The following is a 22740-nucleotide window of genomic DNA, read 5'->3' on the forward strand; positions in this document are numbered from 1 at the left end:
GCGAGTTCGGGCCCTGGTAATACCTGACCATTTGAAAAACAAAATTGAATGGCTACCTATGCAAAGCCTCGCGTATAAAGTATCCCCCCCCGCCCAATTTATTTTCAAAGCTAGTTAATTAAACAAATATTCCGTTATCTGACCGTTAAATTGTACTTTTAATAGAGTATTTCATATTTATCTGCGTCGTTATGAAATACCTAGTTAAAACCACGGACCGTCGTCCTTTTAACCATTCCAGATATGACCGTCGAGGCATTTCAATAACGAGATGTTTTTAACGCGTCGTGATTGAGAATTATTCGTGGAACTCTCCATTTGCTTCGAGTTATGTATTAAAATTATTTATGCAGTATAGTATGTCGCCGTAGTCGTGTTGCTAAATACAGACGGCGTTAGCATTAATCCGAAGTTAAAATGCGTTTTGGCCGGCTATTGATGGAAAACCGCCCGCCGTCGCGCGACAAAATTCCCGTTTGACAAAAATAACAAAAATAGACCTAAAGTCTATTTGGAAAGGCCTGTATTCCCAAATCGAGTATTTTCACGAATACTCAACATACGGTTGGTCCTGTAAGGAGTCATACGTAGCTTGAAGGCATTCGTTCAGACGTGAGCACGTTTTCTCTCATTTTGTTAATAAACGAGAGACGTGAGTCACGCAACGTACGCACGCACAAAACGAGAGAATTATTTTTGCTCGCCAGTTTCTGCACGCACAGCGCACGTTTCTCTTTAGCATTGTAAGGAAGACACTTTCATATAAATGCGGCAATGTACAATTCAATTAATTTCGCGTGGCTGAAGAAATACAGTAGATAGTATATGTCTAACTGATCTCGCTAAAGACCTTGTGATTTTGTCTGCTGCAAGACAAGTTTTAACCAAATTCTTAACATGCGTTTTGATAATGACAGGCGTGGTTCGCCATATGATTGAGCCGTGTTATCTGCTCTCCTATCCCTCCCCCGGGATTATTAAATCCTATTCTAATTATACATTATTGCAAGACTCAAATAAAAAGAGGCAAATAACATATGACCAGCGCAATGTCAGCAAAATTGCAGTCGAACATTAAATAAATTGTACCTTTTATCATATAAAGGTGTGTATCGGATTTCATTTATAAGTGTTCCCATGAATTAAAACCAAACAGCTGTTTAAACAGGGTTTAATATCGCCCGTCGTAGGCCTTTTAAATTAGAATTACTGGCCTTCAAAATGTGCAACCTGCGACCCATAAGGAAAAATTGTACGGCCCGCGGAGAAGTGCCAATTCTAAATAGTGTGTGGCCCGCGCAACGAGTATTCAATTTATTTTGATCTGGTACTTGCGAGTAATTCCAATGTTTTGCGACGCAAAGCCTATACTTCAGTCCTATACCTGAGCTTGTGCGAAGCGATCAATGCATGTCATAAGATCAATACCCAACATTTTTGTGCCTGCAATTACTAGAAAGCCTATGTTAAATAAAGGTGCGGCCCGCGGTTTCGCCCAGTTATCTGGCCTTCCTGTATTATTAAAGGTTGCACACCCCTGAATTAGACCATTAGTGGAGGAGGAAAACGATTTTTTAACAACAACAACTCTAACCGCAACAATTCAACGAAATGATCCTCAGATTTTCATCATGTGTGTTGTTATGTTGTTTCGAGACAGTTTTTTAACCAAATTCAATTCTCAACATGGCGTACTGATAATTAAACTGAGATCAATGCTCAAATATAGTAACACTAAGGTTAAATGTTATCAAAATTCGAGCCAAATGATGAAAAAAATGGGATCTTTTGTACAAAGCCCCCGTCACTAATGCAAAAATGGGAGATCTGAGAAAAAAAAACCAAGCCACGTTTTAAAATAATAACTTAGTAAGATTTAGTTCGGGTGATTTAAAAATTTGATTTCCAGAGCAATCTGCATTCCTTACCAAAACCGTATCTGGATAATTACTATAAATTTTTTCCTTTGAGCATTGGCGTGGGAAAAAGATCCTGTCATTTTGCGAAGGAATGACGTTATATACAAGTGACAATTTGACGCATTTTCACGCATTCGACGCATTTTGAGTTTAGATAGAGTCAAAACTTTTCACAAAACGTGATAGGCCTGAATATCAAATAAAATGGGATCTTTTGTACAAAGCCCCCGTCACTAATGCAAAAATGTGAGATCTGAGAAAACCACCCCGCCACGTTTTAGGATAAAAAATTAGTAAGTATTAAATTTGGGTTAGGAATAATGAGAAAATATTTATTTCCAGAGCTATCTGCATTCCTAACCCAAACCCTAATTGAATACATAAAATAAAATATTTGAGGGGGGTGCTTTTTGGCGGGGGTTCTCTAGAGAAGATCCAAAAATTGTACCAGATGTCATATAAAGTTGTGTGCACATGATTTCATATAAAAGTGTTTGCGTAAAATAAAGTTGAAGAGAAAAGTTTTGTGTTGAGTATTTATTGCCTACTGTGAGCTTGTTAAAAATACAAGTGAGGGCCTTACAGAACTGATATGGACAAATTACAGCAAATGTGACTCGCTGGGTAATTCAATCTGGCCCGCCTAATTCTGTCACAACCAAACTAAAACCAAATTTTGTATTTGAAAATACCACAAAGAATTTGTTGAGATTGCGATTAAATTTAGTCTTGGCACGAGGCTTATTGTTTCCTACTTTTGCTTTTATAACACTGTAAATATCGTTCATAAAATGCAACCAGGGGAGCGAAATTTCTGCCCCTAGAATCTAGGTACGCCAAACTCGATTATATCGAAACATCATGTATGGAATCAATTGGTCTTACACAAAATTTGCGTTTCTATGGAATGCCGCTCTTACATATTTGCGACGCGTATAGCGAAAGTGCAATAACAGTATCAAGTTACGTTTTGTCGTATCGGATCTCAGTATTCACGTTAACTTGCGCAACATGAGATTTCGGAAAGACTTCAGTGTGTTTATGTTTGCATGTTAAAACTAAATACCGTGAAGACCTACAGCATCCAATATCTTACATAGATTTGATAGATGCATATCGGGTTTTCACCCCAAAGCCCGCCTATTTCTAGCAAAGCCACGATTTATATATTGGAAAATTTAGCTGCAAAATGAATAACAACGACTAAATATTATCGAAATAACAGTTGCCTATTTCCGACCATTTTGATATGAAAGTTAACAGAGATATATTTGGGCATTAATTTTCAATATCTTAACATATAATAGAATGTATATCAGCTATTTTACCCCAAGCCGCGCCTTTTGTACTTTCAACCGCACCTGAGATTTTTGTGAGAAAAATATAGCAGCGAAATAAATGGAAAAAAGTGAAAAATTTGTCAAAATAACAATTAACTACTCAAACCCGTTGTAATATAAAACTTGTTAATGTAAGAAAATATTGAATCTCCGCCTTATCACCGTATTATACTCAAACCTGTTCCATATCACAAAATGTGTATTAAAGAAAAATTGCGTAAGCAAATAAATCCTGGAAACAGCAGTAAAATGAATGAAAATGGTAAGGTTATGTATAGAAATACCAATTCTTAGTCCTTGCCCTTCTGATATGAAACATCGCATAAACGTATTTGTGCGTGTATGTCAACATCATCCAATATCTTGAGATTCAATAAATATTTATCAGGTTTTTCATCCCAAGGCCCGCCTATTTCTAGCGAACCCATGATTTTATATTAGAAAATTTAGCTCGATATGAAACGGAGATAAATTTGTGCATATATTTTCAATATCTTAACATACAATATACATTTATCAAGTTTTTCACTGACAGGCGCGCCTATAAAACTTCCGAACGCATACATATGGCTTTAGAATAGAAAATTTAGAGGTAAAAAAAGAAGGGAAAAAGTTTTATCAAAATATCAATTAGCTGGTCCAGACTCTAGTTAAACTTATATATTTGTGAATGTATAACCCAATGCCCCTTTATCCCTGCTGCTCATCTGTATTATACTCAGACGGATACTTATATAAATAATAGATAAGGATACGTTGCTAGTTTTGCCGAAACGCACAACGTCCAAAACGTTTAGCTAAAAAGCAATCTAGATATCATATTTTGGGTTTGGAAAAAAATTAGGGTCTTCATAGGACTCACTCATTTTAAAGCGGTAGGTCGTTTTGGGCCCAAGATATGGTTTGAATACGGCTCCGCACATGAGACTACTCAATCTGTTGTTTAGCCACAACAAGTTTATGCCGTCATTTCATATCATGACACTATGGCTATTTTCGAGGGCGCACCAGTTTAAAAACATTGCTTTCAACAACGCAAAAGTAATTCGTTACTATACAGGTAAAATTCCCAAACAAAATTTCATCCAATAAGTAACCAGGCATTTTTGTTGAATGATATTCATACTTTTACTAAATCTAGATCTCCTCAATATACAACGGATATTTCAAAGGCCGCCCGCATGGCAAAAAGGTAAGAGGCGTTGTTTATATTATGATCACGTAGGTTTGAAATACATGGTGATTCAATCTGTCTATATTTTGCGAAACTCAAAACCCAGAAAATATTATGAAAATATGATTTCGTTGTTGACAATTCTGCGGTTGTAACGTGGACGTGAACATCCTATTATGCGACAGAAAAATCAAACAAACAACAGTTCTGTTTCAGCCATACCATGCTAGTTTTATAATGAGTACTGGATATTATCTGACTGTTTCATAGTATTCTCTTAGTTAAAACATATTGACAATGCATGACTTTTCCCTATAATGAATGACTCACAAAGTTATATAAAAAATGTTTTGAGCTGTATTCCTCCTCAAACACACTGCTAAAAGTCAAGTAATTTCCAGTACTCGTTCTAAGTCCAGTGCTGTGGTAAGAAGGGGCAAAAAACTGTACCACTGTTTGTTAGCATAATTAATTAGTTTTCAATCACGCTAAGAGCCACAGGGAAAATCATGCATATGTTTTAACCAAGCGAATATTATGAAAATATAATTACAGTGTTGACAATTCTGCGGTTGTAACGTGGCTGTTAAACATCCTGACCTATTATGTAACGCAAAAGGATCAAACAAACAATGATACGGTTTCAGCCCCATCTCACTATGCTAATTTTAGAATGAGTACTGGGAATTACCTGACTTTTTAGCAATGAGTTTAAGGTGGGATGCAGCTTTTCTATATGCCTCTGAGAGTTGTCTATCACAAAGCAATGACGAAGATTGGAAAAATCGAGGAAATTGATAGAATCTCCAAAGGGGTATAAGACATGTCGAAATACATGTGCCAGTTTACTCATTACTACACAAACAAACATATAAAAATAAAACATACTCAAACAAACTACTCGGTGAACACATGTAGTAAAAAAAAAATTTACTTAACGTCAAATGCGTTGATTAAAATTAAAAAACGAGGTTTTGCATTGCGATTCGGCCAATGTTTTCGAGCTAGAGAGTAAATAGAACTCAAACGGGCTCCCCTTCTATAGGAAAAATTTGAAAAGTGTTATAGAAGGTATAAAATACGGCGAGAAAAAATAAAAATAACGGGGTTTTGTTTCTCCCTCGCTACCGAGTCTTGTTTTGTAAATTGTGCAAAATTAGCGTGCGAATCGGGTTGGAGAGGAGTACACAAAAACTTTTCTAAAGTTTAAAATAACCGGGTTTATGTCTATACAGTGTGTGGTATTAATATATATATATATACTTGAGTAGTTGATGACGAATTGAATTTGACAATCTGATTTACAGATGGGCTTTACATAGTTATCCCTAGGGAGAGAAACACCGATAAGACGGTTTAATCATATTGCAAACCACGGCCTTTCTTCCAGTTACCACTCCATGTTGTGTATATGATTAGTTAGCCATTTATTTATTTTAAATAGACGGCGCGAATGTTTTTCTCCTCAAAAACTCTTCTTTCACAATACACCTGACTTTACAACTATAATGACGTGGCTTATAGGAATGAAAAAACGATTACGTTTTAAACAAAACATCAAAATACCTTGTCCTTTAATGCATATCAAATGAACCACATGAATAAGAATTTTGACAGAGTTTAAACCTCGTGATAATCCTGTAATTTATCATGATCAAATCGTCATAACGATCAAACCTGAACGCCGAGCTTTTTCACAAAATGCAGGAATGCGTGATGACCCTCATCATTTGTCAAGATACACAAAGAACTGTATTTACAAGTTTTCTCAAAACAATATCACATTGTTAAAATGTCGATACTGTGAAAACTAACCCCGATAACATAGCTGACAGCCAATACAAAACTTGGTCAGTAGATGACGGATTTCTCTGTTATACCGGGCGGCATAGTTATCTTCTAATGTAGTGGTTCATGATCTTTCTTGTCACATTACTTTCTTGGCCTATTTTCAGGCTCTTAATTCTTACCCTGCTACGCATTAAACCCCTACTACCTTTATCTGTTCAAATTTTGGAACATTTGCTAGCGATAAGTGCAACTTGTACTCTGACTTTGTTGTAAATCTCTAACAATTCATAATGTATGCATTAGCATTACAATACTACTAAATAAGTATGAAATATTAGTAACACTACATGTTAATACAAAGCAAAGCTTCCGTCTCAAAGCATTCAAATTTCGGGGCTTCTGAAGTATTTGTACCAAGATTGCAAACAACCTGAACAAAGTTTGTGTACTAGGTTAGGGGGAGCAGTTTGTGCGCAATCTTGGTACGAATACTACGAAAGCGCCCAAATTTCTCCCAGTCAGAGGAATAAATCCATTCCGGTTGCAAAACGTTGTTCTGTTGCATTTATTTGTTTTTAAATCCTTCAGCGTTACTCAAAAAACTACCGACAAAAGGCTCACAAATAGTAGATAACAGGAAATTAGGCGAACACTGGAGTCCTGATAAACTGTCAAATTCTTTACTGCCATTGCAATGCCAAACGTTACGTAATTTTAGTCCAAAATTTCGTCGACACGTAGTGTCTGGTGGACGCATCGTGTACTGTACGTGGACGCATCCAAATATTTGAAACTATATATGGACGCATCACAGTATTTGAAACATTGCGCATTAGTCGGAAGTTATATAATCATAGGCGTGGCCAGGAATCTTCGAAGAGGGGGAATAAACTGTCCAAGTCATGCGTTGAACGCACTCTAAGCCCTGGAGATAAACGCAAACGCATCCTAATCCTCACCCTGTACATTGGACGCACTCTAGCCTCTTAAGATAAACGTGGACGCTTAAAATATGAATCCCTTAATACAACATCGTCCAAAACAAAAACATTGATACATCGTTGATTGATTTCAAAATGAATTATGTTAAACTAAAACCTGTGAACAGGAAGACAGCTGAATACATAATCAATGGCGCATGTTCTTTGCTTCCTCGACACGAAAGTTTCTGTAACAATTCGCGTTCTTTAAACTAGGTAACTTTGAAAAGAAACGCACAACGCTTCGGTTGTTAACTTGAAATTCTTGCAACCAGGGGTGCAGTCAAGAATTTTTAAAGGGGGGAGGGGGGTCTGAAATTTGTAATTGCCAAGTTAGACCGTCACAGCTAGCGGGGCCGCATAAAGTAAAATGCAACAAACTGAAAGTCCCCCTGGGGACGCCCCCACTCGCAAAGCATAATATCAAATTCTGGAACGCTTCATATGGCCTTTTCGAAAGATCAGTGACTGTTTTATAGGGGAGCGAACTGCGTGGATAAGCGTCGTTTAGAAAACCGGATTTTTTAATTCTTGTAGCATACAATTTAATTCTCTAACTCAGTGATTTCCAACCTTTTATGGCTCGTGCCTTCTTCCGGAGACTTTTAACACTCATGGCTCCCCTTGTTTATTCTTACAGTGGTATTTTAATTGATAGATTCCAACTCCCATTATGATCTCACATTGCATGCTCAACAAAAAGAAAACACTCTGTGAAACGTTATCAAGCCATAGAACTAGAAATAACAGGGAGTTTTTTTGTAAAAGTAAATATAAAATCACTTTTGCACGTGGCATGGTGGCCCCTTCCAACTGCTATGTGGCCCCCTTGGTGGGCCACGGAATTCCGGTTGAGAACCGCTGCTCTAACCCTTGATATGACTCTTTGGAGCAAGTCAGGGTCAAAATTCTTGTAAAATGCATTTTCCGTAACGATTTAAAGTAACCTTACCGAAATACAGTCGTTTCGATTGTTGTTGTGGTATTTTTCGCTCATTGAATACCGATTCTTTGACATGCCAGCATATAAAGAGGTAAAAAACTTTAAGGTCACCATTTCGGCAATGTGTCGTTTTTTATTTGATGCCAAAATTTAGTCACATTATTGACACGTTTTTGCTAGGGAATTTTTAAACGTAGAAGAGAGATATCGAATAGATCTTTTCTTAAAGAGGATGCAATTTTTTATAATTGTTCTCGAACAAAAATATCAATAAGACGGCTCAATTATTAGGGTAGACCAAAATACATCCGATCCGGCGTCCCCCAACCAATTTAATACGCCCTGAGTTAGGTGTTGGGCGCGGGTTTTGGATTCAAAATATCTAATATGTGACGCTGACATAGTCCGTTTATCACAGACTGGATGAGGTAGCTCACATGGGTGTTCGTCCTAATGTCGTTAACATTAAACCGTTTAGCACACCCTTACTAAAGGTAAGGTTGTGGACAAATGAAGACTGCCAGTAACCTGGTTGGACATTGCCTATCCAGCAGGGGCGTGTCAAACTTTTCTGCTACCCGGGACCGAGTGCCTTATGCCCGGGGCAAATTTCTGATAATAATGCTACTTATACCTAACTTCAGAAAACAAATTATAGATGTTGTTATACATGGGAACAAAAAATTAAAAGTCATGGAAGAGTGAAATGATTGTATTATTATTTAAATCATAAAACTAAGCAATAAATTGAGGTGAATAACGTGCTGCCCCATGATCTTATCTAGACACACTCCTGCTACCCAGTTTATTGCACCTTGAGAAAGATTGTGGGCATGAATTCTCAACGTGCGGCACTAAGATATGGCCGTGTATCACCGCCTAGGTTAAGTAGTGGACGACATGGGATTTAAACCCGAGAACTTCAATCTGCAGCGCCAATATAGGTCACAACATCTCAGGTTTGATAGCGGGCATGCGTTTCGAACCCGAAATCATTAAAAAGGGGGGGGGGGGCCAAGAATTTTGCCCGTCAAGGTTGGCCTCGTCTAGCCTGGCCATGTTGGGAGGGGGGGGGGGGCGTGAAAGTTACATTTTATAAACAGTATTTACAGTGTTACAAAAGCAAAAGTGGAAAACAATAAGCCTTGAGTTTTTTTTTTTTTCAAACCATCAAAATTTGGTTGTGGCAGCATCAGGTGGGCCAGATTGGATTAATGGATTTGGCCCGCGGGCCGTAGTTTGCCCATGCCAGATCTAAAGCCTTGCTATAAACACAAATCGTTAATCATTGTTATGTGACAATCACAAATTGTGAGGGGTTTTTTCTATTAGTTTACTGTTACAAAAAGGTGTGGGTTACGGGTTAACAAGGGGTTATGTTTATTGTTGTACTTATGCTACTGATCCGTGGGCATCTGGAAATTGAAAGTCAAAACATTTCGGAAGATTCCATAATCCCATATAACCGACGCCATATTGGTTAGAAGGGTGAAATGTGCTTGCACGGAAGCCGTCGTGGGAAAACATTGATATTAGTATGCAATGGAATCAGTGGCATATATAGGCTATGACAGCCGTGGCTTGTGTCATGGCTCCGTGGCTCGTGCCATGGCGCCGTTTGGGCAGGGAGAAAACAGGGCAGAAAGTTCCAATCGTAAAAGGTTTCAATAAAATAAATTCAAGTTGGGAAACTCGTATTTTTACTTAAATAGTATAACGTACAATGATCTCAATTCAACGACAGTGGTTTGAAATTGTCAGTCAACACTCAAGGGGGCGTATTTTAAACTTTGCCACGGGGAGGGGGTTCCTGAAATTTCTAAGTGGCAAATTACCGTAACAGTCCGGGGTTTTTCAAAAGTTTTGAGGTTCTACAAAGCGTTTCAAGACACGAAAAATTGGTATGTATGATGCAGAATTTTTTTTTTCACATTCTAAAAGGGGGGGGGGGCACGCACCCGCGTCCGGTTTCCTATTGCGTGTGAACCCTCAGCGAACTGTCTGAGTGATGAATTCTAAGTTTACAGTTTAATTTATGTGTCTGAAGGACCTATCATAATAAAAAGTCACATACAACCAAATATCTCCAAGAATTCGATTCGATTCTGAAATCATCTGGTATTCAAAAATGCCCATTCCCACCTGTCTGCATTTTTAAATGGGGTTTGAAATTTGTCAAGTTAGACCGTGACACCTAGTCCTGGAGGTCGGAAGACACGAATTTTCAAGAATCTGGAGGGTCTAAAAAGCGTTCCAAACTACGAAAATTACTATGTATGATACAGAAAAAGTTTTTTTATAATTCAAAAAAAGGGGGCTTTGAGCACCACCCTCAACCCAAGGACTTTATCCCTGGCTAACCCCTGCTCAATAAACCCCTGATCAATGAACCCCTGTTAATAAACACTGTTTGCAATTCCAATCAGTTCACTGTACCAAGCATAATACATTGGTCGGGAAACTTTAGAAAGTCGAGATTTTAGCGATTTTTGGCTGCTATGATGGAGGAATATATATATTTATATATGTCTAAAAATATACTGAAACATGCTTCCTCATTAATTGCAAGCCACAATTGAAATCTAATCGTTCCCAGGAACTGTAGTTTCATAAGGATATTAATACTACCTGCACGCGTCAATTTTGACGTTTTATTACTTTCATTTCTTGTCTGTCCATAATGTTGGACAAATTTTTGTTTCGACCAAGACTATGTCCACTGGGAGGCCAAATATTTGGTATCGCAGAAACGGTGGGTCAAAATTTTCAACAGTTATTAATAATTTTTCAATTCAACTGTTACCCTACTTTGGCTTTTCCGTACTGTACCTACCGGTATCAATTAATCTCGAGTTTCGCGTCGCGTCGCGTCGAATCGGACACAGCCGTGCCGTTTGGCGGATTACAAACCGTGTTCCCATAAAAAATTAAAAGATAGCGAAATTTTGGATTTTTGATAAATGTTTTCTCATTAATCGCACGTTGAAATTGGAATGGTATCGTTTCCAAGCCAAATACTATTAGCATGATAGAAACATCAGTCATCACGTATGTTAACTTCGACGTTTTATTACCTTCACTTCTGCTCATAATGTTGGATACATATTTACACGTGTGCGTTCCGAATAAGACTATGTACAAGATCCACTGGAAGGCCAAATATTTTTAGTGACTTTGGACTGCTATTGGAGATTATAATCATTTTTATTAATCATTTTGTAATTCAATTGTTACTCTTATATTTGCCACGCCCCGCATTAAAATACACTGGAACAAATATTTTCATAATCGCAAGTTAAAATTGGAATATAATCGTTCCTAAGAACTAAGCTATTATCACGATATAAACTGCAAATACGTCAGTTCACTTGCTATTCATCCAAAATTTAGACATACGACGTACGATCAATACAGTTTTATACGAAATCACAAAAATACAGATTTTGTCTATAAATAGGATTGAGTGCATGCAGTGTTTCCCAACCTTTTTCATTGAATTTTACTTTAGCCTATTTTGAACTCTTTTATACCCCCTCGCTAAGCATGAAAACTGTTTCCGTTATTTATTCGGTACTCCCGAAGTATGTGAACCAAGATGGCGGACAACGGAACGTAGTATGCGTACCTGGTTCGGGTTGGGCCATGATTTTATTCCAACTTTCCTTATTTTAGTTCTATTACGAGTTCGGGGACTAGCCAAGTGACTTCCGTAGTATTTGTACCTGAAATTATTGCCTAACCCTAACCTGGTACACATCATATGTTCCAGTGTCCGCCATCTTGGTTCACATACTTCGGGAGTACCATTTATTTTACCTTTAATGGCTTCTTTGCTAGAGAATCACGCAACTCGCACTGTGGTCGCTGTATAGTTTACATTGTATTATTATATATGTATTGCAATTGAACTACTAAATAGAGATTATTAGTAATACCACAGCAAATACAGTAATATTTCCACCCCAAGACAACGAAATTCTTCTCTGGGGGTCAGGAGCGTACCCATGGAGGAGGAGGAGGTCTTTGAGGGTCGGCACAACCTCACGTCCGTTTTTGAAATGTAAAAAAAAAAAAAATTCTGTTTCATACATTTTCATCATGCAGCAAATGTTCGTAGCTTAAAACGCTTTTTACACCCTAAAGACTCTTAAACCCGCGTTTTCAATGATCCACTAGCAGCTAGCGTTTACGGTCTAACTTGACAATTAAAAATTTCAGAACTACCTCTTTAAAAATTCCTGGCCACATCCTTGCTGGGGGGCGGGGGGTAATAAATTATCCAGTTGTGGAATGGCCTGGTGGTTAAGGCACTACTCAAACGAATTTTTTTTTCGAGATATTTCTTTGCCTAGCAGTGTAGGTTGTACAGAGCCTTGTTCTGAGTGAAAAGTGTATGACACATAGTTTAGAAAAGCATGATCGACAAAATTCCTGATTTGAAGTCACACCCATACAGTTTATGTCTCTACGGTCTTTCCAGCGGTGTCTTATTTAGCTGCTTGTACCGGGCCATGTTTGGAGAGAAATTTGTAAAAAACGGTGTATACGATTCTACAATCGAAGAGAACCATATTTCTGCGTTGATTGGGTTCAATAGTTATTCGGAATGCCATCACGAAAAACGAATTCTCGTATGTACTTACGTAAAAAGCCTCCCAGCATGTAAAAAGCTTTCCATTTTAAGGTTAAACAAACATCGGCCATAATCTTCTGCGTACAGTACTCGAGTATGACACATCGCATAAAAAGGATGATCGATATAATTCTTGATTCGAAGTCGCACACGCACAACAGTGCCTCTGCGGTCATCCCAAGATATAGTGCCATCACCCCTCAGGATACAATTACAGAGCCTTATTCGGAGTGGAATTTGTCAGAAAGGCGTATACAATTTTAGAAACGCGAAAATAATCTCAGAGAGCCACATTTCTGCATTGATTGAATTAATTTATCATTCGAAATACCAACACGAAAATCGAGTTCTCGTATTCAATTACGTAAATTCATCACAGCATATGGGTAGCGGTAGGAATTATACAGTCAAATAAACCATTCCGTGTTCCCATTTTTTATTAGAAAACAAATTCTTGGGAATTGGTCGACCGCGTTAATATGTAACTCAATGAGATAGAAAATCGCAATCAAATTCGATGATTCACTAAGGAGAAAGGCACAATTTTTACCAAATGAGATGATCTGCGAATGATGCTAATTCTCCGATACGCTTTTTATACGTTTTACTAACTTTTCCCTCCAATTACTCACTCACTTTATTATACTGGGTAGCGTTAGGAATTATACAGTTATATGAACCATTCCGTATTCCGTATATTGATAGAGTACAAATTCTTGGGAACCGGTCAACCTCGTTAAATGTAACTCAATGAGATAGAAATCGTAATCAAATTGGAAGATTCACTGAAGAGAAAAGGCACAATTTTTCGCAAATGTAATAACCGCGGTAAAATCCAATGGTTGAGTCACAAAGGCAGTTTTTACAACCTTTTTTGTTAAATTCCTTCATTCGCCTATTTTGGAACTTTTTATTTCTCCTCACTACGAGTAGAAACTACTTTATTTATTCAATCTTTAATGAATCCTATGCTAGTGTTAAGTGCAAGTCGCACTTTTTTATAGTTTAAAAAGTTTATGAATATAAAGTGAATAAATATTATGATAAAAAAACAAAAAAACTTAAGACTATTAGTAATCCTTAATCGAATACAAAGCAAATTTTCTCCCCTGCTTGGGAACGTTGCACCCTGGTATCGCTCCCATTAGAAAACATAAATTGTAATCGAATTCGCTTCCACAGAAATCTCGATTGCTTTTATTTAATTATCATTGAGCGTAAGCGGGAAAGCATATCGCGAGAATGGCGTATTCGAGAATTCATTGGAACCAAATTAGATTTCCAACCATGAATAACAATACCAGCTAAAATCTTCGTTTCTAGCGATTTATCTTCCCCGTGGTCGGATTCTTGTATTATTCCAATAATTTATCTTTTTATCGCTGTTTGTTAGTTTTTTTTTAAATAAAGTGGAGGCCAAGATATAATGTATTTACCTGCGGGTCTTTTCTCTTTGTTTACTTCCTGCTTTGTATCCGCATATGTCCGTCTGACCTTACAGAAATATATTTGTGTTAGTGCGCAGCAAGACTCTTGAATCACTTAGGTAAATTATCCGGTACTCCCATGGCATGTAAACCAAGATGGCGCACAACGAAACGTACATGTGTACCAGGTTAGGGTTAAGCAATAATTTCAGATACAAATACTACGGGAGTCACTTGGATAGTCCCAGAACTCGTAATAAAACTAAAATACAGAAAATTGGAATAGAATTATGGCCTAACCCTAACCGGGTACACATACTACGTTTGGGTGTCCGCCATCTTGGTTCATATACATCGGGAGTACCAATTATTTTATCTGTTTTATAAATAAGCAAATCTCTGTAGACCGAACGTCGGATATTTGTTTCAGTTTTAAATAATCTAAGGAATTTTGGCGCGAATCCTAAAAGCTGTGTATCCGTTCACCCACCCATTTCTATCATAAATACGGTATTATTTCATCCTGGCCTTCGACCTGCAGGTATATTCTTCGCGTAAACAACAAAGATAAGTTTACCTTGGTAATGGGAAATGCAATCCTAACGGGTCGTTAAGATTAACTTGGGGCTAGGTTGTTTATAGTTTATTCATAAAGTTACACCAATATACTCTGTGATGTTCTGGCTTACTCGTGACTCATTATAAGCCTGGGCAAATATACAAGGCATACCTCATAAATCTTCTTAAAAAGTGTTTGACCTTTACTTAGGACAAAAAGCCAACATCAAGGGGTGGCCCAAGTTGGTAATTTTCTTTTCGAAAATATTGTTTTTGGAAATCGGATGTACAGTGATTTGATTAATTTTTCTTATTATGTTTTAGTACTCAAAGGAGCGCTCCCTCACTATGTGAACCAAGATGGCGGACACCGGAACGTAGTATGTGTACCAAGTTAGGGTTAGGCCATAATTTTATTCCAATTTTCCTTATTTTAGTTCTATTACGATTTCGGAGACTACCCAAGTGACTCCCGTAGTATTTGTACCTGAAATTATGGCCTAACCCCTAACCTGGTACATATACTACGTTCCGGTGTCCGCCATCTTGGTACACATACTACGGGAGTACCCCCCAAGGAACCTTTTTTGGCCGTGCTGTAAGATTCCATTGCCTGAAATGATAATTTTTCTGAAATAATCCAAAAATCCAGAATTGAAAATATCCAATGTAACAAGTTTGGAATGGACTGGAATATTTCATTTGTTCTTGGCATTTTTGAGTGCGAAAGTCCTGGGTTAAATTCGAGCCAGATTAGACTCGCAAGAATATAAGGCAAACAACTTTTATTTTATTTCAAGTCGTTTTGAATGACGATTAGGCTTGCACATTATAAACCCATTATGTGTAATAGGCCATGTAGTAATAATAATTAAACTATGTAACATATATCTACTAAAGGCTTTTTGTTATAGAAATTGTAAGCATATGAATGAGTCAAAGCGTTGATGATTTTCAGAAAAAAAATTGTAATTTTCCCATACGCCTCATATCCATAAAAGGAAAGTGTCGTTGGCATCAGTTCTGGTCATAGATTCCCCCAAAATACTCAACATTGCACAACTATGAATGTTCACTTCAACCAAATCTAGTAAAATGTTATGCAACCTGTGGATTCAACGCTTTTCGGTATGCCATATAAGTCTTTGAAATGAGAGAAGCGTCGTAGTTTGCGTCACAAACCAAAAAGGAAGTCACCCGATGAAAACATACGCACGCACGTTTGAAGATTTGCGTCAATGCGTCCTAGTTCATTATTAAATATCGCATGGGCCTGACGTCTGAAAGGACCCACTTTTTGAGCGTGAACCCGGAACTACAAACCGGAAATCAACATTTTATTTCTAGCACTGAAGCAGGCTCAGAAGTTAAATAAACTCGAACAAATATGAAACCATTGAAGGCATTGATACATTTCTAAATATAAAAATGAGTTCAAGACCCAGCAGAAAAATTTGCCATTCATATCATATTTATGTAAATGTTCTTTTTATTCTAAAAGCCAGCCCACTATTTATAAGAATTAAGTTCAGGTATTCCCTGCATAAGTATGGTATACTTTGGCCCCTTTTATTTATATTACGCACTTATTATGTTATTGTTCTTTGTTTTGTAATCAGTGATTATCGTCAAACGACAATGGACTGCATCCTTCTCACTCAGTGATTTTATTACACCTCAACTAGTGACTCCATTTTTATGTTGCATGTTCTTGCGTTTAGGTTTAGATTTGTCTTTAGTTTTATAAAGGGTTAAAATGAACTATCGCAACACAATTTTTTTGCTTTTGTAGCATTCCGAATAAACGCATTTGGAAATTTCGTAACTAAATGTATTTGCTTATTATTGGCTCCCGTGCTCTAAAGACTCATATGTTATGCATCCGTGAACATGTGAATTCAAAGGATTGGCAATTAGATAAAACGCTTTGACGTTATAAGCGCCCGTATGTGTAATACTTGATGTATTTTTTTGAAACGTATTGATTTCCCTTGACCTTATTAAGGTCGCGCACGTACTGATCAGACAAGCCGCATTTTTGGGCGGGAATTGTTCATATAAATAATTGTGCTAAATTACCGTTTTCGGAAAAAATCGCTATTTCTAGAAACTAGTGGCCCAATCGATTTCAAAAATTGGTGGAAACACTTTTTACGACATGTGAGAACACTTTACCATGACATTCGACCTTATTGTTCATATATCTGAGCATTGCTTTCTTGTTATAAGTGTTTACACGTCTTTATGGGAACACCTTTATACGACATGTAGGAGATAGGAACACTTTTCTATGACATTCGACCGTCTCATCCATATATATGAGCATTGCTCTCTTGTTGTACGTGTTTCAAAGCATTGATGGGAACATCTTTATACGACTTGTAGGAACATTTTTTATGACATTCGACCGTCTCATCCATATATTTGAACATTGCTCTTTTGTTATCACTGTTTTCACATCATCGCTTAGCGCTGAGTCCCTTAACGCTCACTTGTTTACTGGACATGTGAATTCGAAGGACTGGCAATTAGATAAAACGCTTTGACGTTATAAGCGTCAGTATGTGTAACACATTGTGTACCTTCAGAGAAAACGAATTTGTTTTGTTAAATATCTGTTTTAGGAAAATCGTTATTTTTCGAAATTAATAATTTTCAGTATTTCAATACGGAAAAAGCCACTTAAAAGCTGTTACGTTTATTTCTTGTAAATTTATTCTGACGAAAATACCTCAGTATTTGTTTTAAATATTGTGTAATATATTTTCCTAGTACACTCTTTGACTTCTACGTATGGGTTCAGGAGGTACCTATTTAAAAAAAAAAAGTAATAACAGACGAAAAATGGGTGCTCCTGAAGTATGCGTACCAAGATGGCGGACACCGGAACGTAGATGTGTACCAATTTAGAGTTTGGCCATAATTTCATTCCAATTTTTCTTATTTTAGTTCTATGACGCTCAAATGGCATATACCTGTAAACATATGGATTCGATGGATTGTCAATCAAATAAAATACTTTGGCGCTATAAGCGCCAGTATGTGTAACACACGATATTATTTTCGTAGAAAACGTTTTGATATTAGTATTCTGTATAACTCTCGGTCAAGTGAGAATCGCGCATGTACTGCTGTCCCACTGAGACAAGCTTGGTATTTATTTTGTATTGACGCGTTTATATCAAATACCATGGAAAATTGACTTTTTAGATTAGATTATAACAACTGTTATTATGCTTCTAGTTATGGGTAACCAGGGTTAAATGAATTTTAAATTTTGTTATTATATGAAATATGATTTTCCCGTCCATATGGTCTCCAGTGGGAGTTTCACCCCTTTGAGGGAACACTTTTCTATGAAATTTCGCCGTGTTGTCTATATATTAGCATTGCTCTCTTGTTATCACTGTTTTCACACTATAGCATACGTACTGCTGCCCTTGACACTGACTTGGCATATACCGGTAAACATGCGGATTCGTAGGATTGGCAATTAAATAAAATGCTTTAAAGTTATGAGCGTCAGTATGGTTTATTTTCACAAAAAACGTTATGATTTCCCTTGACCTTGTTAAAGTCGCGCACGTTCTGTTCAGATAAGCCGCATTTTTGGGAAGGAAGTGTAAATATAAATAGTTTTGCTAAATTGCTGTTTTTGGAAAAAACGCTATTCTTCGAAAACGATGAACCAACCGGTTCAAAATTCACGCGTTTAAATGCGTTTGAAAACCACTTGAAGGCTGTTACGTTTACTTCTCATAAATTTTTCTGACGCAAATGTCTCGGTATCTGTTATGAGTATTGTGTAATATATTTTCCAAAAACACATTTTGATTTCTACATAGGGGTTCACCTATTTTAAGAAAGTACTAACACAAAAAAAATGTACATATTTGTACACAGTACACACTATTTGTTGCAACATGACGCAATTACCTCAGTATATATTTTTTAATATTGTGTAATATATTTTCCGAGTACATCGTTTGATTTCTACGTAGGGGTTAATAGGGATATATTTATTTTGAAGAAAAGTACTAACAGACAAAAACTGTACATACGTATTTGGGCAATTCTGAAGTAATAATTTTTGGTGAAATACTACGGGAGTCACTTGGCTATTCCCCGAAATCGTAATAGAAATAAGATAAAAAAAATAAAATTCCTAACCCTGACCTGGTACACATACTACGTTCCGGTGTCCGCCATTTAGGTACGCATAATTCAGGAGTTCCCATATTCGTACAGAGTACACACTTCTCTATTTGTTGAAACATTTTGATTTTTTCTAAGGACGTCAAACCAACATTGAGCAAACGTCAATTCAAAACCCCATATCTTCAACTTTCAACCGCAGTTTACGCAAATGATTCGATCTGTCACATGAGAGTGTAAAAAAACAGCGATAATTTTTACAATAATTATATTATTGACGGTTCTTGTGCAACAAGTCCGCCATATTGCACCGTCATTCAAATGCGCAAAGTCAATTGCCCGCGTCACAATGTCCGTAATTGGTCTTCATGAATGTTTATTGATATAAGTAAGCAGGATGTTTATTTTATCGCAAGGATTACTTATCTATGTTATCATGGGCCTTTTTATGCTAAGCGTTGGAAACACGCTTTAATTACCCTGCTCTGATGCGCACGTTCGAATCTCGAGGACCGTTCATGTAATTTTCGGTGCGTTAGTCAGTCCGTAACACCGCGGAAATTTATTTGTTTTATTTTATTTTTTTTTTTATTTTTTTTATTTTTTATTTATTGTATTTATTATAATTAGCGTGTAACAAAAATTATGTAGTTATGTATTAGACTTCTATGATTCTAGACTCTGATATAAAACAATTGATCAGAAGTATTGCGTTGTTCACATGGGATCACCTGTTATATTTATTGATGTAAGGATTATATATATATTATCGCAAAAACTAGTTATCCACTATATGTTGTCGCACAGTTTATTATTTTTTTTTGTGTGTGTCGTATTTATACGAACAATGCCCCGTACATGCACCACTAGGTAAGGGTTTTCAGTGGTTTAAAATGATCGGAATTTTTCTGTTCCGGCGTTACCTAATTTATCGCACTCCAGGTTCGGCGGTGACCGTGGGGTTTGAACCTGAAGTTGTGCGATGTCTTTATGGTCCAATCCAGTGTTCTTCGGACCTTCATCATCACGATTCAATTGACACGGCCACATTTTTCACGACCTTCAGAAACTAAAATAAAATGAAATTAAATTTTATATTACAGGAAATATTTAAAAAAAATAAAAATAAATAAATTTGGCAACGAGACCGATGTCTATATTTCGGTAACAATGGGTCTCAGTACTGGTTCCAAACCTTTAATCTTTCAAATGTGATTGATATGTCGAAAAAGATTTTTCAGCGGTCCCCGTTGAGCCCTTTCGCGACCCACCCACCAAGGATCTTGAAACATTAGGTTTTTATTGTTTAGCTTACGTAACCGGGCTAAAGCTCAGTGAAAGAAGAAGTCAAGCTCACGCAACCACAGTCGGCTTCGCAATCTTCAGAGACGTGTTTGACGTTTTGGTACTCCCGATGTATGTGAACCAAGATGGCGGATACTGGAACGTAGTATGTGTAACATGTTAGGATTAGTCAATACTACGGGAGTCACCAAGCTAGTCCCCAAACTCGTGATGGAACTAAAATAGGGAAAATTGGAATAAAATTATTGCTCAACCCTAACCAGGTACACATACTACGTTCCGGTATCCGCCATCTTGGTTCACATACTTCGGGAGTACCGACGTTTTTGCACTTGCCACGCAGCTCTTTAACTGCAAGGAGAAAAGCCACATCAAACAAGAAAATACAAAAGTTAACAAGAAACTCGATGCGTTTCCTTCAAATGAACAATCAATGAACGGATGCTAAGAACTCGTTGATGCTTGACGTCATTTCCGTTGATTGTTGTTACAACTATCAAGCTTCCTCTGTTCTTTTGTTAAAAACTTCAGACATTTGCACTGAATTTCACGATTTACCAATAAGGCAACTTTCCCAACCGAAATCGAACTTTTTTGAATCATGAATGAGGGGAAATCCCCTATCGTATAACAAACTACGGCCGCTTGTTTGGTTCCCAGTTAAACCTGGTATAACAATAGTTAACCAATTAATACTGTGATTATTATATCTCATTTCATAACGATGCGTTAAGTTAGCGTATGTGGTTTCTAAAAAATTTCGTGTCCTACTTGTATCAATTGCCACGCATGTCCAATTTCCCACACTTGCCCGCATTTTTCACTTGTTCCACATTTCCCACTTGTCCTATTTGTATCATTTGTCCTGCATGTCCCATGTGCTTCACACTTGTCCCAAGTCGTGAGTGTCCGAAGCAGCGGTTCCCAAACCGCGGGCAAAATACCGCCCGCGTAACGATTTAATATGACTCGTCGAACTTGAGTGAAATAGTTTAATACTTTATGTTTTTGCATTCTAGATAACCCCAATTGTTACATCATTATCACAGTTTAAGCACGTGTATATTCGTAACAATTCAATTTTACCCGTATCTTAATATTACGTAAGCGTATAGGCATCTACTCCTTGCGGGGGCTCCCCTCTCCCGACACGTGAATATCGTTCCGCTTCTAACTTTGGCCCAAGGTTAATTAACTTTAATAACCATTGATCTAAAGTCTCGAAATCTTCGGCCCAAGGTATTGCGTTCGTTTCTATTTAGAGCGTCGGTTGTTTATCCTACAGCAGGTACGAGTTCATGAAGAATCCGTGTTGAACTTTTCAAATTTGCATACCCTGACCGAATATAGAAAAACAGCCCGAACCATACCCACATGTTTTGAATATTTGAAATTTTTCTTTGTTATGCAATTATTATCAACGCTATCAAACACTGTGGCATCACAAGCTGACGTATTGTGTCGTATCTTATAACGTAATAATCATTTTGTTTTTAATAAAAGGACTTACGGTGACCTTATCTTATACAACGATTAAATATCAAGGTGTTCTGGGAGGTCTAGAACAGGGGTATGCAACCACTAAAACAGGAGGGCCAGATACAAATAACTGGGTGAAACCGCTGGCCGCACTTTTATTTAACATAGGCTTTCTAGTAGTTGCACGCACAAAAATTTCGGTTATTTATCTTATGAGATGCGTTGTTCGCTTCGCACAAACTAGTTTTTAGGGCAAATTAACGTCATAGGCATAGATAATAAATTGAACTCGGGCATAGGCTTTGCAACCAAAGAATTGGAATTACTCACACGCACTGATTGAACATAATTAAAAACTTGTTTCGCGGGACGCACATCAATCAAAACTGTCACTTTCCCGCGGTCCGCCCATTTTTCACTTGTCGCATTTGGCCCGCCGCAGGCCGCAGATTGCACATCCCTGGTTTAGAAGGTTCAACTGTACATGAAGCGTAACTTAACCAAAAAGTAGTCGGAGTCCTATTTTCAAACTTTCTGGAGTTGGAGTCAAAAAGTCGTCATAATCTAAATTGCGAACTTTTAATGGTGATAAAATAAGTCTAAATTTTCTAACTCAAGAGGTATCAACTTTACTGAACGTTTTAACAGTCTATAAGAAGTCTCGGATTTTTTGTACAAAGCTCCCCACCAAAAAACAACCCCGCCAACGATCGAAACAAGAAAATTAGTAATTATAATAAGTAATTATCATTAATTATTAGTTTTGATTGGGGTTAGGGTGAGGAATGCAAATTTCGCTGGAAATTCAAATTTTCAAATCATTCCTACCCTTATCCCAACTGGATAATAACTAATTTGTTATTTAAAAAGTGGCGGCGTGTTTTTCCTAAATATCACATTTTTGCATTAGCGACTTTGTACAAAATATCAGAAGACACGCATACGCCAAAGAGTTACCGGAATTCGATTTTCTGTTGCGATTCCACTTCTTACTTATGACTCTTTTCTTCCTAGTGAGTAATTAATGAGTTGTGTT

General features: G+C 37.2%; 1 long non-coding RNA gene across 2 annotated transcripts in view; it reads left to right on the top strand.

Moving 5' to 3' along the window:
- The window catches only part of LOC120329842 (uncharacterized), a 58928-nt gene that overhangs the window by 27146 nt on the left and 9042 nt on the right, over positions 1 to 22740 (top strand). Inside the window, exons 3-4 of one of the 2 annotated variants that reach the window (XR_013479640.1) lie at positions 4401 to 4451; positions 20231 to 21699. This is a non-coding gene — a long non-coding RNA (uncharacterized LOC120329842). Of the gene's footprint in view, positions 1 to 4400; positions 4452 to 20230; positions 21700 to 22740 lie in introns of those variants that run through there. The other variant, XR_005567769.2, reaches the window with a different exon arrangement.

Source organism: Styela clava, chromosome 12, assembly GCF_964204865.1.
Source record: "Styela clava chromosome 12, kaStyClav1.hap1.2, whole genome shotgun sequence".
Classification (NCBI taxonomy): Eukaryota; Metazoa; Chordata; class Ascidiacea; order Stolidobranchia; family Styelidae; genus Styela; species Styela clava.